Genomic DNA, 12,024 nt, shown 5'->3' with positions numbered 1-12,024 from the left:
AGAGACTGGAGATGGAGGCATTGGGAAAAGAACAGGAGGAGGAACCGGGGAGTCCCGACTCCCTCCCCGTTCGGTAGTCTCCATTATGGGCTGGAAAGGCGCGAACCCAAAGAGGCAGAAGCGGGGTGCGCATGACCCAGACTGCCTGCGATTGAAACGCAGTCCGCACAGGGGTTGGATCCCTGGCCAGAGGGGTCACAGAACTGCCCAGAGGCCCCTGAGGGGAGACTAGAAACGGAGGCACTGGGGAAAGAACGGGAGGAGGAACCGGGGAGTCCCGACTCCTTCTCCTTGCCGAAGTCTCCATTGCGCGGGAAGAGGCCACACCCCCAAAGACCCAAAAGCTGAAAAGCAAACATAGAAACCCCCAAAACACCCAGAGCAGGCGCGCACACCTGCCCCGAGTGACTGGCGAGGGTTGGCAAGCGTGTGTGTGACCCGCGCAGGCTGGCAAACGCTTGCACCTGCCGGCAAGGCCTCACACAGACTGGCACCCATACGGCCTGCGAGGGATTGCACAGAGAGGCAAGGGCAGGAGTAAATTCACCTACCCGCCGCGATTGCGGAGCAGCCCACAAAATAAGTAGAGCTGCCCAGAGTCCCTGGAGGAGAGACCAGAAACAGGATTAACCGGAGAGTCCTAGAGCTGATTTCCTCCCATTTCCGTAGTCCCCATTTGGCGAGGGCAAGCAACGCACCCAAAGAGCCAAAAGCGGGGAAAACACACAATAGAAGACCCTAAACTGACCAGTGGCGCGAAGCTCGCGTGCCAGGGAGGCCAGATGAGTACGGGAGGTCGCGAATAAGCCCCCTGGTCTGGGGCAAGCACATGCGAGCCCAGGCAGGTGGGGGACCCTGCCGCTCTGGGAACGCGCTCAAGGAGCCCGCGTGAGAGCGCAGAGGGATCCCAAAAAATAGCTCACCCCTGACCGAGGGGGTCACGGAGCTGCTCCAAGCAGGAGTCAGACACAGGCATTAGACTCCTGAAAGACTCAAACAAACAACCCAAGGTTGTATAGGGTCAACAACTGACATCATCAGAGGCAAGCCCAGAAAGAAAAGTAAAGGACAAAAATACTTAACAGACTCTCACAAAAATGGGAAGAAAAAGAAGTTCCCCCCAAATGAGTGGAAAAGGGGACTCCCCACAGAGAGAGCCCAATGAAATACAGGCAAGGGAACTCTCAGATATTGAATTCAAAACAATGGTTCTAAGGAAGCTCAATGAGCTCAGCCAGCTCAAAGAGAACTATGAGAAACTGCAGAGAAACTATCAGGATCTTACAGCAAACTATATCACCCTGGAAAAGGACATAGAAACTATCAAGAAGACACAAGAGGATATGAAGAATACCATTTCTGAATTGAAGAACACAGTAGAAGGAATCCAAAGCAGGCTGGATGAAGCTGAGGATCGAATCAGTGAGATGGAGGACAAGGTAGAAAAAAGCTCCCAGAAAGAACAAGAAATGGAAAAAAGACTCAAAAAGAATGAAGAAGCATTTAGGGAAATGCGGGACAACCTGAAACGCAATAATATCCGTATAATAGGGATACCAGAAGGAGAAGAAGAGGAACAAGGAATAGAGAACCTCCGCGAAAAAGTAATGATGGAAAATTTCCCTAATTTGAGGAGAGAAAGGCTCTCATGGATCCAGGAGGCACGGAGGACCCCACTCAAGAGGGACCCAAGGAGGTCCACTCCAAGACACATCATCGTTAAAATGGCAAATGTCAAAGACAAAGAGAGAATCCTCAAGGCAGCAAGGGAGAAGGAGAAAGGAACATACAAGGGGGCCCCGATACGCCTAGGAGCTGACTTCTCAACAGAAACACTACAAGCCAGAAGGGAATGGCAACAAATATTCTAAGCCATGAAAAGCAAGGGCCTACAGCCAAGGCTGCTCTACCCAGCTAGGCTCTCCATTAAAATAGAAGGAGAAATACGGAGTTTCCCAGACAAAAGAAAGCTAAAAGAATACATCTCTACCAAACCAGCACTCCAAGATATGCTAAGGGGACTGGTTTAAGCAGATGAAGGAAAAGAATGAGACAGAGAGGAACACAAGTACAAAGAGAAAAGATGAGTAAGTTTCTATCAGTAATATCTCTCAATGTGAATGGACTAAATGCCCCAATCAAAAGACACAGGGTAGCTGAATGGATAAGAAAACATGACCCACTCATATGCTGCCTACAAGAGACCCACCTCAGAGCCAAAGACCTACACAGATTGAAAGTAAAGGGATGGAAAATAATATTCCAAGCAAATGGACATGAGAAAAAGGCTGGCGTTGCCATACTTGTATCAGACAAAGTAGATTTCAAAGCAAAGGCCATAAAGAGAGACCCAGAGGGCCACTTTATCATACTTAAAGGAAGAATCTATCAAGAAGACATCAACATTGTAAACTTATATGCTCCCAATAGAGGAGCCCCCAAGTTTATAAGGAAATTGTTGGATGACTTCAAAAAAGATATAGACAGCAACACACTGATAGTAGGGGATTTCAACACCCCACTGTCAAAAATGGACAGATCTTCCAAACAAAACATTAATAAACATATCGAGGCGCTGAATGACACACTGAATCAAAGAGACTTAACTGACATATAGAGAACCTTACATCCCAAAGAAGAAAAATACACATTCTTTTCAAATGCTCATGGCAGTTTTTCAAAGATAGACCACATGATAGGACACAAAGCAAGCCTCAGCAAATTCAGGAAAATTGAAATAATACCAAACTTTTTCTCAGACCACAAGGCCTTGAAACTCAAAATCAACTTCAAAGAGAAACTTCAATCACTTGGAAACTCATGGAGACTGAACAGTACACTATTAAACAATGAATGGGTCAATAATGAGATAAGAGAAGAAATCAAAAAATTTCTGGAAACAAATGAAAATGAACAGACAACTGTCCAAAACCTATGGGACACAGCAAAGGCGGTCCTGAGAGGAAAGTTCATAGCAATACAGGCTTACCTAAAAAAGATAGAAACATTTCACATAAAAGACCTAACACTACAACTTGAAGAACTGGAGAAACAACAACAAATAAATCCCAGAGCAAGTAGAAGGAAGGAAATAGTCAAGATTAGAGCAGAACTGAATGACATAGAGACAAAAAGAACAATTCAGAGGATCAACCAATCCAGAAGCTGGTTCTTTGAAAAGATTCATAAAGTGGACAAACCTTTAAGCAGACTCATCAAGAAAAAAAGGGAGAGTACCCAAATTAATAATATCAGAAATGAAAGAGGAGAAATAACAACTGATACCACAGAAATACAAATGATCATCAAAACTATTATGAACAATTATATGCCAAGAAATTTGAAAATCTTGATGAAATGGACAAATTTTTAGAAAAGTATAATCTTCCAACACTGAAGGAGGAAGAAACAGAAAGCTTGAACAGACCGGTAACAGCTGGGGAAATTGAAGCAGTCATCAAGAAACTCCCAGCACACAAAAGCCCAGGGCCAGACGGTTTCCCAGGAGAATTTTACAAAACATTTAAGGAAGAGCTAACCCCTGTCCTTCTCAGACTATTCCAAACAATCCAAGAGGAGGGAAGACTGCCAGACTCCTTCTATGAGGCCAGCATCACCCTGATCCCAAAACCAGATAAAGACCTTACAAAGAAAGAAAACTACAGGCCAATTTCGCTGATGAACATAGATGCTAAAATCCTCAACAAAATATTGGCAAACCACATCCAGCAATACATTCAAAAGATTATCCACCACGATCAAGTGGGATTCATCCCAGGGATGCAGGGATGGTTCAATATACGCAAATCAGTAAACGTGATACAGCACATCAATAAAAGAAAAGACAAAAACCACATGATCATCTCGATAGATGCAGAAAAAGCATTTGACAAGGTACAGCACCCATTTATGATCAAAACACTCAGCAAAATGGGAATAAATGGGGCATTCCTCAACGTAATAAAGGCCATATATGAAAAACCTACAGCTAATATCATACTCAACGGGCAAAAACTGAAGCTTTCCCACCAAGATCGGGAACACGACAAGGATGTCCGCTCTCACCGCTTCTTTCCAACATCGTATTGGAAGTCCTAGCCACAGCGGTCAGACAAGAGAAAGAGATAAAAGGCATCCAAATAGGAAAGGAGGAAGTAAAGCTATCATTGCTTGCAGATGACATGATAGTGTACATAGAGAACCCTGTAGACTCTACCAAAAAACTCCTCAACCTAATAAGTGAATTTGGCAAAACAGCAGGATACAAAGTCAACATTCAGAAATCAAAGGCGTTTTTGTACACCAGCAATGCAATAGAAGAAGAAGAAATCAGAAAAAATATACCATTCGATATAGCACGAAAAAAGATAAAGTACCTAGGGATAAATTTAACCAAAGACACAAAAGACCTGTAATGCAGAAAACTATACAACACTGAAAAAAGAAATTAAGGAAGACACAAATAAATGGAAGCATATACCGTGCACATGGATTGGAAGACTTAATATCCTCAAAATGTCCATACTACCCAAAGCAATTTATAGATTCAACGCAATCCCTATTAAGATACCAATGACGTATTTCACAGAAATAGAACAGACATTTCAAAAATTTATATGGAACCATAAACGACCCCAAATAGCCGCAGCAATTTTGAGAAAGAAACACAAAGTAGGAGGGATCACAATACCGGACATCAAACTCTACTACAAAGCCACCATACTGAAAACAATCTGGTACTGGCACAAGAACAGACCCATAGACCAGTGGAACAGAATAGAAAGCCCAGAAATAAGCCCAGGTCTCTATGGACATCTAATATTCGACAAAGGGGGCAGAAGCATAAAATGGGGCAATAACAGCCTCTTCAACAAATGGTGTTGGGAGAGCTGGATGGCTACATGCAAAAAATTGAAATTGGATCATCAGCTGACACCATACACATAAATAAACTCAGGATGGATAAAAGACTTAAATATAAGTCGCAACACCATCAAAGTTCTCGAGGAGAACATTGGCAGGAAACTCTCAGATATCCCACGCAGCAATTTTTTCACTGATATGTCTCCTAAAGCAAGGGACATAAAGGAAAGAATAAACAAGTGGGACCTCATCAAAATAAGAAGCTTCTGCACGGCGAAAGAAAACATCAGCAAAATGAAAAGGGAGCCAACCATTTGGGAAAATATATTTGCTAATGATACATCAGATAGAGGTTTGATCTCCAAGATATATAAAGAACTCACTCGACTCTACTCCAAGAAGACAAACGATCCAATCAAAAAATGGGCAAAGGCCCTGGGCAGATGCTTGTCTAAGGAGGAGATACAGAGGGCCCAGAGGCATTTGAAAGGATGCTCAGCATCACTAGCCATCTGAGAAATGCAGATCAAAACCACCATGAGGTATCACCTCACACCGGTCAGAATGGCCATCATAAACAGATCCACAAACAACAGGTGCTGGCGAGGCTGTGGAGAAAAGGGAACTCTGGTCCACTGTTGGTGGGAATGCAGACTGGTGCAGCCACTATGGAAAGCAGTGTGGAATTTCCTCAGAAAGCTGAAAATGGAACTGCCTTTTGATCCAGCGATTCCCCTGCTGGGACTATACCCTGAGAACACCAAAACGCCAATACAAAAGAACCTATGCACCCCAATGTTCATAGCAGCACAATTTACAATAGCCAAGTCTTGGAAGCAACCTCAATGCCCATCAGTAGATGACTGGATCAAAAAATTATGGTACATATACACAATGGAATACTACGCAGCAGAAAGAAAAAAAGAAGTACTAAACTTTGCAACAGCATGGATGGAACTGGAGAGCATCATGCTAAGCGAAATAAGCCAGGGGGCGAAAGACAAATACCATATGATCTCACCTATAAGTGGAACCTAACCAACAATGCAAAGATGCGAGGAAAATAAGACCAGCAATACTGAAAGGAAAAGAAATCAACAGAGAAAAGAGAGAGGGCGGGGGGGGGGGCAGGGAAAGGGAAGGGAAGGGGAAAGTCAAGGAATATATAGCAAGGACTCATGGACAAAACCAAAGGGGAAGAGCTGAGGGAGGGAAGGTGGGAGGGGGCAAGGGAAAGAGGTGGGGGAGAGGCAGAGACAAATGTATTTAAAAAGTAAATTAAAAAAAAAAGATAAAAAAAAACAATAAAAAAAAAAGATCTCCAATACAAATTTTAAAGTTGTTAGTATTTTCCAAGTATAATTTGTCTATTTATAAAGACTATGAAAAACTAACATTTGAGGGAAATCCAATTCCACCAGTTGGTGACCTATGTGATTCACAGCAGCTCCTACAGATGCACCTAAAAAGCTGGACTTAAAGCATCCTAAAACACCGATGAGGTTCTTAGATAATAATGAGAGAGAGAATGAACCACTTCTTCCTTAGAGATATTTTCAGTCATACTAGGCAGCTGAGAGGCAGCAGACAACAGGGTTCAGAGTCTTGGATGACCAGCGTCAGGGACTTTTTATGGAGAGCCAGGACCCCACTGCCACCTTTGTAGTGAGACATCCTGCCAATCCTCAGGACACATCTGAGAGAAAATCGGTCATTAAGGTGACTCACTAAGTTGGAAAGATGGGAGTTAATATTAAGTGACTGTGAAAGGTAGAAGCTCTAATGTGACATTACTTGCTGTTTTCAGGAAACTGGAGAAAGTGCCTTCTGGAAGGGAGGTGTGTGCTCGGTTCCGGCAGGCCATCTAAGTAACACAAACAGTTTTCAAGTGTTAGTCTTTTTGGATAGCTCAAGCTTCTGACTACAAGAAGAAAACAAAGTCATGCTCAAAAGAATATAGAAACATCTTAGGACTCAAATTGTTTCTGAAAATAATTGGCCAAAGAATTAAAGATAATTAAGAAAATAGCAAAATAAAAATGCACAAGCTGGAATCAGTGGAACAACATTCAACAGAAGTTGGTTGAAAGGAAATCTGCTGATGGTAATTATTAGATACAGATTGAAATGCAACTATGCTTACTATGTTCAGGGGAATGAGAATGAGTTTCAAATTTAGAGAATGGAACTGGAAAAATATAAAGAGTAATACTGCATATATGAATAAGAATGAACTAGAAATCATAAAACTAAAACAAAGAAGACAATGCATGATTTTAATAGCAAGTTATACACAGATGAGCTAAAAAAAAGGCAGGAGAGGCAAAATATTGAAATAAAGAATGGGTAAGAGGGGTTACGAGAGAAAGTCATTTAGCTGAAACATTAAGGGGGAAAAAAAAGGAAAAGATGGGCCACAAAGAAATTTTTCATGAGACAATGATTGAGAATGTCCCATTACTGAAGGAAACAAAACATAATGCATAACACATGAAAAGTAGCCAGAGATTAACATCAAAGAAATGACTGACTACTGAACAGCATTAGCGGTCACAGGGCAGTGGAACATCTTCAAGATGCTACAAGACACAATTGCCGTGCCTAACTTCTCTCACCGTGGATAATACTTTTAAGACTGAAAAAAACGAAGGCATTTGCATAGAAACAGTAAATAGTTTGTTAACAGCAGACAAACCCAAAGTAAGATATAAGAACTATTCTTCATGCAGAAAAATAAATGATTCAAGTTGGAATTTCATACATGAAGCAAGGAGGAAAAAGGCAAAAGATTTGAATCTGGGAATAAATCTATGAACACTGATGACATAACCTTGAAGGGACCCTTACGCAGGCCAGGCTGCCTGTCTCAGTGAAAACCAAATCCATGAGACAGGCAGCGGAGAGAAGGAAAGTGGTTTGCTTGAGTTGCTGGCAATTCATGAAGATAAGGAGATTTTTGTCCTCAAAAACCCATCTTCCAAATTTCAATGCAAGCAGAGGTTTTCACAAGGATGGAGAGAGAAAACAGAACAAAAGATGGGGGAACAGGAAGCACATCTTCTCCTGAGAAGAAAAGGACAGGAGAGGGGGCTGAGGGAGTACAGATCTGCCACTTCTTGAACTCTTTCCCCTCCTCTCAGAGCTCTCTCACTTCAAACAAAACTTGCAGATTTGCTGGGGACAGCTGTGGATCCTCATTGCTGGCGCTAAGCAGCTCTCTGTGCTGCCTTTCCAAAAACAGACTTCTCTAAGCCTTTTTCTTTTTAAAAAGAGGCTAGATAAGAAATGAAAACACAGAGCTTTATTTACACACTCAAAGAAAACAGTGTTGACTGCAGCCTTGAGAAAAAGCAAAATTCATGCTCTTTATTGCTTAATTGAAACGTTAAGTCTTGGCTAAAATGCTAACAATTATTACAATATTATGGAACTTAATTTAAATAAAGTATATAATTTTAAGATGTATAAAATATTTAAGAAACAAATTAAAGGAGTTAAAGTATACTAACAGGCATATGTAGTACAAGAGGAAGGTAAATGCGTGCAGAAAATACAAATTTGGTGTTTAAGGCAGGAGGGGTACCAAAAATAAAGTGTAGTTTTAATGGAAATCATTTAGCTACAGGTCCACTGATTAAATTCTAGAGTCTGAGAATAGAACTGCAAATTTGTTGATAAATGCAATTCCCTGCTCTGTAGATAACGTGTTTTTTTGTTGTTTTTTTCACTAGGGAAGAGTAGCTTTTAATCAGTACTTGCTTTAATAAGTTTAAAATGAAGGAAAAAAAAGACATAAGTCTATGGAAAAAGCTAAATATAGCTTCACTTTTTACTATCACCATAGAAGGTGTAATGCCAGCTAGGTAAAGAGATTACAGAAAAAGGAATGAAATCACATTTTGCTCATATCAGCATCATGTATGGAATTAAGAATTGTAGGAAGGAGGAAAAATGAACCTGAAACCAACAGCCATTATCTCATTAGGTCTTTAGACAGATCTTTGACCTGATTATCCATATATCAGGAAAAGAGTGATGAAATTTGAGAACTTTCCACAGGAGTTATATGTCTTATGTCAGAAGATGGATATTCTATAAATAAAGGAATATAAAGCATCACTTTATGAACTACATGAAAGAGCTAACTTTTTAAAAACACCTATAAAAATAAAAAGAAGCACTATAAATAGTAAAATGGGATAGGAGCAATTTCAAATTAGTCTATTTTCATGTATTTTTGTTATTAATTTGCAAAAGGAAATTTTACATTTGCAGTGTGATAAGGTTCAGAATCACAACTCTAAAGTGCCATTTTATTTTCGTAAATGTGTAAAACACTTAAAATATCAGACCAAATGCTGCATATTTTAACAAGTAAAAGGAAAGCTATCAATAATTTATGATGTTACACTACAGAATAAGAAATGTATGTTTTCATGTTCTGTAAATATATTTTCATAAACAAGAAATAGAATGATTCATATCTGTACCTATAAATTTTGAAGTAATTAGAATATTTGAATTTGATTTTTTGTGAAGTAATAACAGGCAGGATGATGAAAATACTTATAGGACTATATGTTTTAACAGTTACAAATGTTACTTTAACTAAAGGTGCATGAACACTTTGAGTCTATTGTTGTTTAATCCAAGGGCCTACCTGGACCACATAGCATACACCAAGTATATACTTCAAGCTTGTATGTGTTTATAGAATAAGTGAAAAATTACTGAGTATGAGTAAAAAAAATGATTAAAAAATCTCATTTATCAATAGCACCTCACTTTTTGAAATTTGATACAAATTATAATTTTTCCTGGAAATTGTGAATATACAATCTGTATCTCAAAATATAGGCTAGTCTATAATGAGTTACATCTGGGTTTCATGGACTACATCTAATGCCAAAAACTTTGTGAAACTTCAAAATATACCTGAAATTCAAAAGTATTGATTTTTAAAGCTAGATTTTTAAAGTACTTTCAAAATTCAAATTTGATGCTAATTTTTCTTTTTTGGTATTTATAATTTATTAGAATTTAGCTCTTGCTTGTTGATATTTTTCTTTTATATTCTAACATATGCTGGGATGATTGTGTATTATGTGGATGCCTACTGTGTGTAGTGCTATAGATACATTATGTGAGCAAAAGCACAAATTTTGTGCATACACATTTGTCAAAGTAATGGTGTCCCAGCTTATGAAGGTATTAGATTCTTCTTTTTTTTTTTTTTGCCTTTTAAATTTTTTATTTATTTTTCATTTTAAATTATTTTATTGTATTTTTCCCCTACTATTTTTATTTATTTATTTATTTATTTTTAATTAATTTATTTACTTTTTAACTACATTTGTCTCTGCCTTCCCCCCACCTCTTTCCCTTGCCCCCTCCCACCTTCCCTCCCTCAGCTCTTCCCCTTTGGTTTTGTCCATGAGTCCTTGCTATATGTTCCTTGACTTTCCCCTTCCCTTACCTTTCCTGGCCCACCCCCCCTCCACTCTTGTCTCTGTTGATTTCTTTTCCTTTCAGTGTTGCTGGTCTTATTTTCCTTGCTTCTTTGCATTGTTGGTTAGGTTCCGCTTATAGGTGAGATCATATGGTATTTGTCTTTCGCCCCCTGGCTTATTTCGCTTAGCATGATGCTCTCCAGTTCCATCCATGCTGTTGCAAAGTTTAGTACTTCTTTTTTTCTTTCTGCTGCGTAGTATTCCATTGTGTATATGTACCATAATTTTTTGATCCAGTCATCTACTGATGGGCATTGAGGTTGCTTCCAAGACTTGGCTATTGTAAATTGTGCTGCTATGAACATTGGGGTGCATAGGTTCTTTTGTATTGGCGTTTTGGTGTTCTCAGGGTATAGTCCCAGCAGGGGAATCGCTGGATCAAAAGGCAGTTCCATTTTCAGCTTTCTGAGGAAATTCCACACTGCTTTCCATAGTGGCTGCACCAGTCTGCATTCCCACCAACAGTGGACCAGAGTTCCCTTTTCTCCACAGCCTCGCCAGCACCTGTTGTTTGTGGATCTGTTTATGATGGCCATTCTGACCGGTGTGAGGTGATACCTCATGGTGGTTTTGATCTGCATTTCTCAGATGGCTAGTGATGCTGAGCATCCTTTCAAATGCCTCTGGGCCCTCTGTATCTCCTCCTTAGACAAGCATCTGCCCAGGGCCTTTGCCCATTTTTTGATTGGATCGTTTGTCTTCTTGGAGTAGAGTCGAGTGAGTTCTTTATATATCTTGGAGATCAAACCTCTATCTGATGTATCATTAGCAAATATATTTTCCCAAATGGTTGGCTCCCTTTTCATTTTGCTGATGTTTTCTTTCGCCGTGCAGAAGCTTCTTATTTTGATGAGGTCCCACTTGTTTATTCTTTCCTTTATGTCCCTTGCTTTAGGAGACATATCAGTGAAAAAATTGCTGCGTGGGATATCTGAGAGTTTCCTGCCAATGTTCTCCTCGAGAACTTTGATGGTGTTGCGACTTATATTTAAGTCTTTTATCCATCTTGAGTTTATTTTTGTGTATGGTGTCAGCTGATGATCCAATTTCAATTTTTTGCATGTAGCCATCCAGCTCTCCCAACACCATTTGTTGAAGAGGCTGTTATTGCCCCATTTTATGCTTCTGCCCCCTTTGTCGAATATTGGATGTCCATAGAGACCTGGGCTTATTTCTGGGCTTTCTATTCTGTTCCACTGGTCTATGGGTCTGTTCTTGTGCCAGTACCAGACTGTTTTGAGTATAGTGGCTTTGTAGTAGAGTTTGATGTCCGGTATTGTGATCCCTCCTACTTTGTGTTTCTTTCTCAAAATTGCTGCGGCTACTTGAGGTCGTTTATGGTTCCATATAAATTTTTGAAATGTCTGTTCTATTTCTGTGAAATACGTCATTGGTATCTTAATAGGGATTGCGTTGAATCTATAAATTGCTTTTGGTAGTATGGACATTTTAAGGATATTAATTCTTCCAATCCATGTGCACGGTATATGCTTCCATTTATTTGTGTCTTCCTTAATTTCTTTTTTCAATGTTGTATAGTTTTCTGCATACAGGTCTTTTGTGTCTTTGGTTAAATTTATCTCTAGGTACTTTATCTTTTTTCGTGCTATATCGAATGGTATATTTTTCCTGATTTCTTCTTCTTCTATTG

The sequence above is a fragment of the Pteronotus mesoamericanus genome, unplaced genomic scaffold (genome assembly GCF_021234165.1).
Source record: "Pteronotus mesoamericanus isolate MK-2021 breed Mesoamerican mustached bat unplaced genomic scaffold, CSHL_Meso_final scaffold_651, whole genome shotgun sequence".
NCBI lineage: Eukaryota > Metazoa > Chordata > Mammalia > Chiroptera > Mormoopidae > Pteronotus > Pteronotus mesoamericanus.
This window is presented reverse-complemented; position numbering follows the sequence as displayed.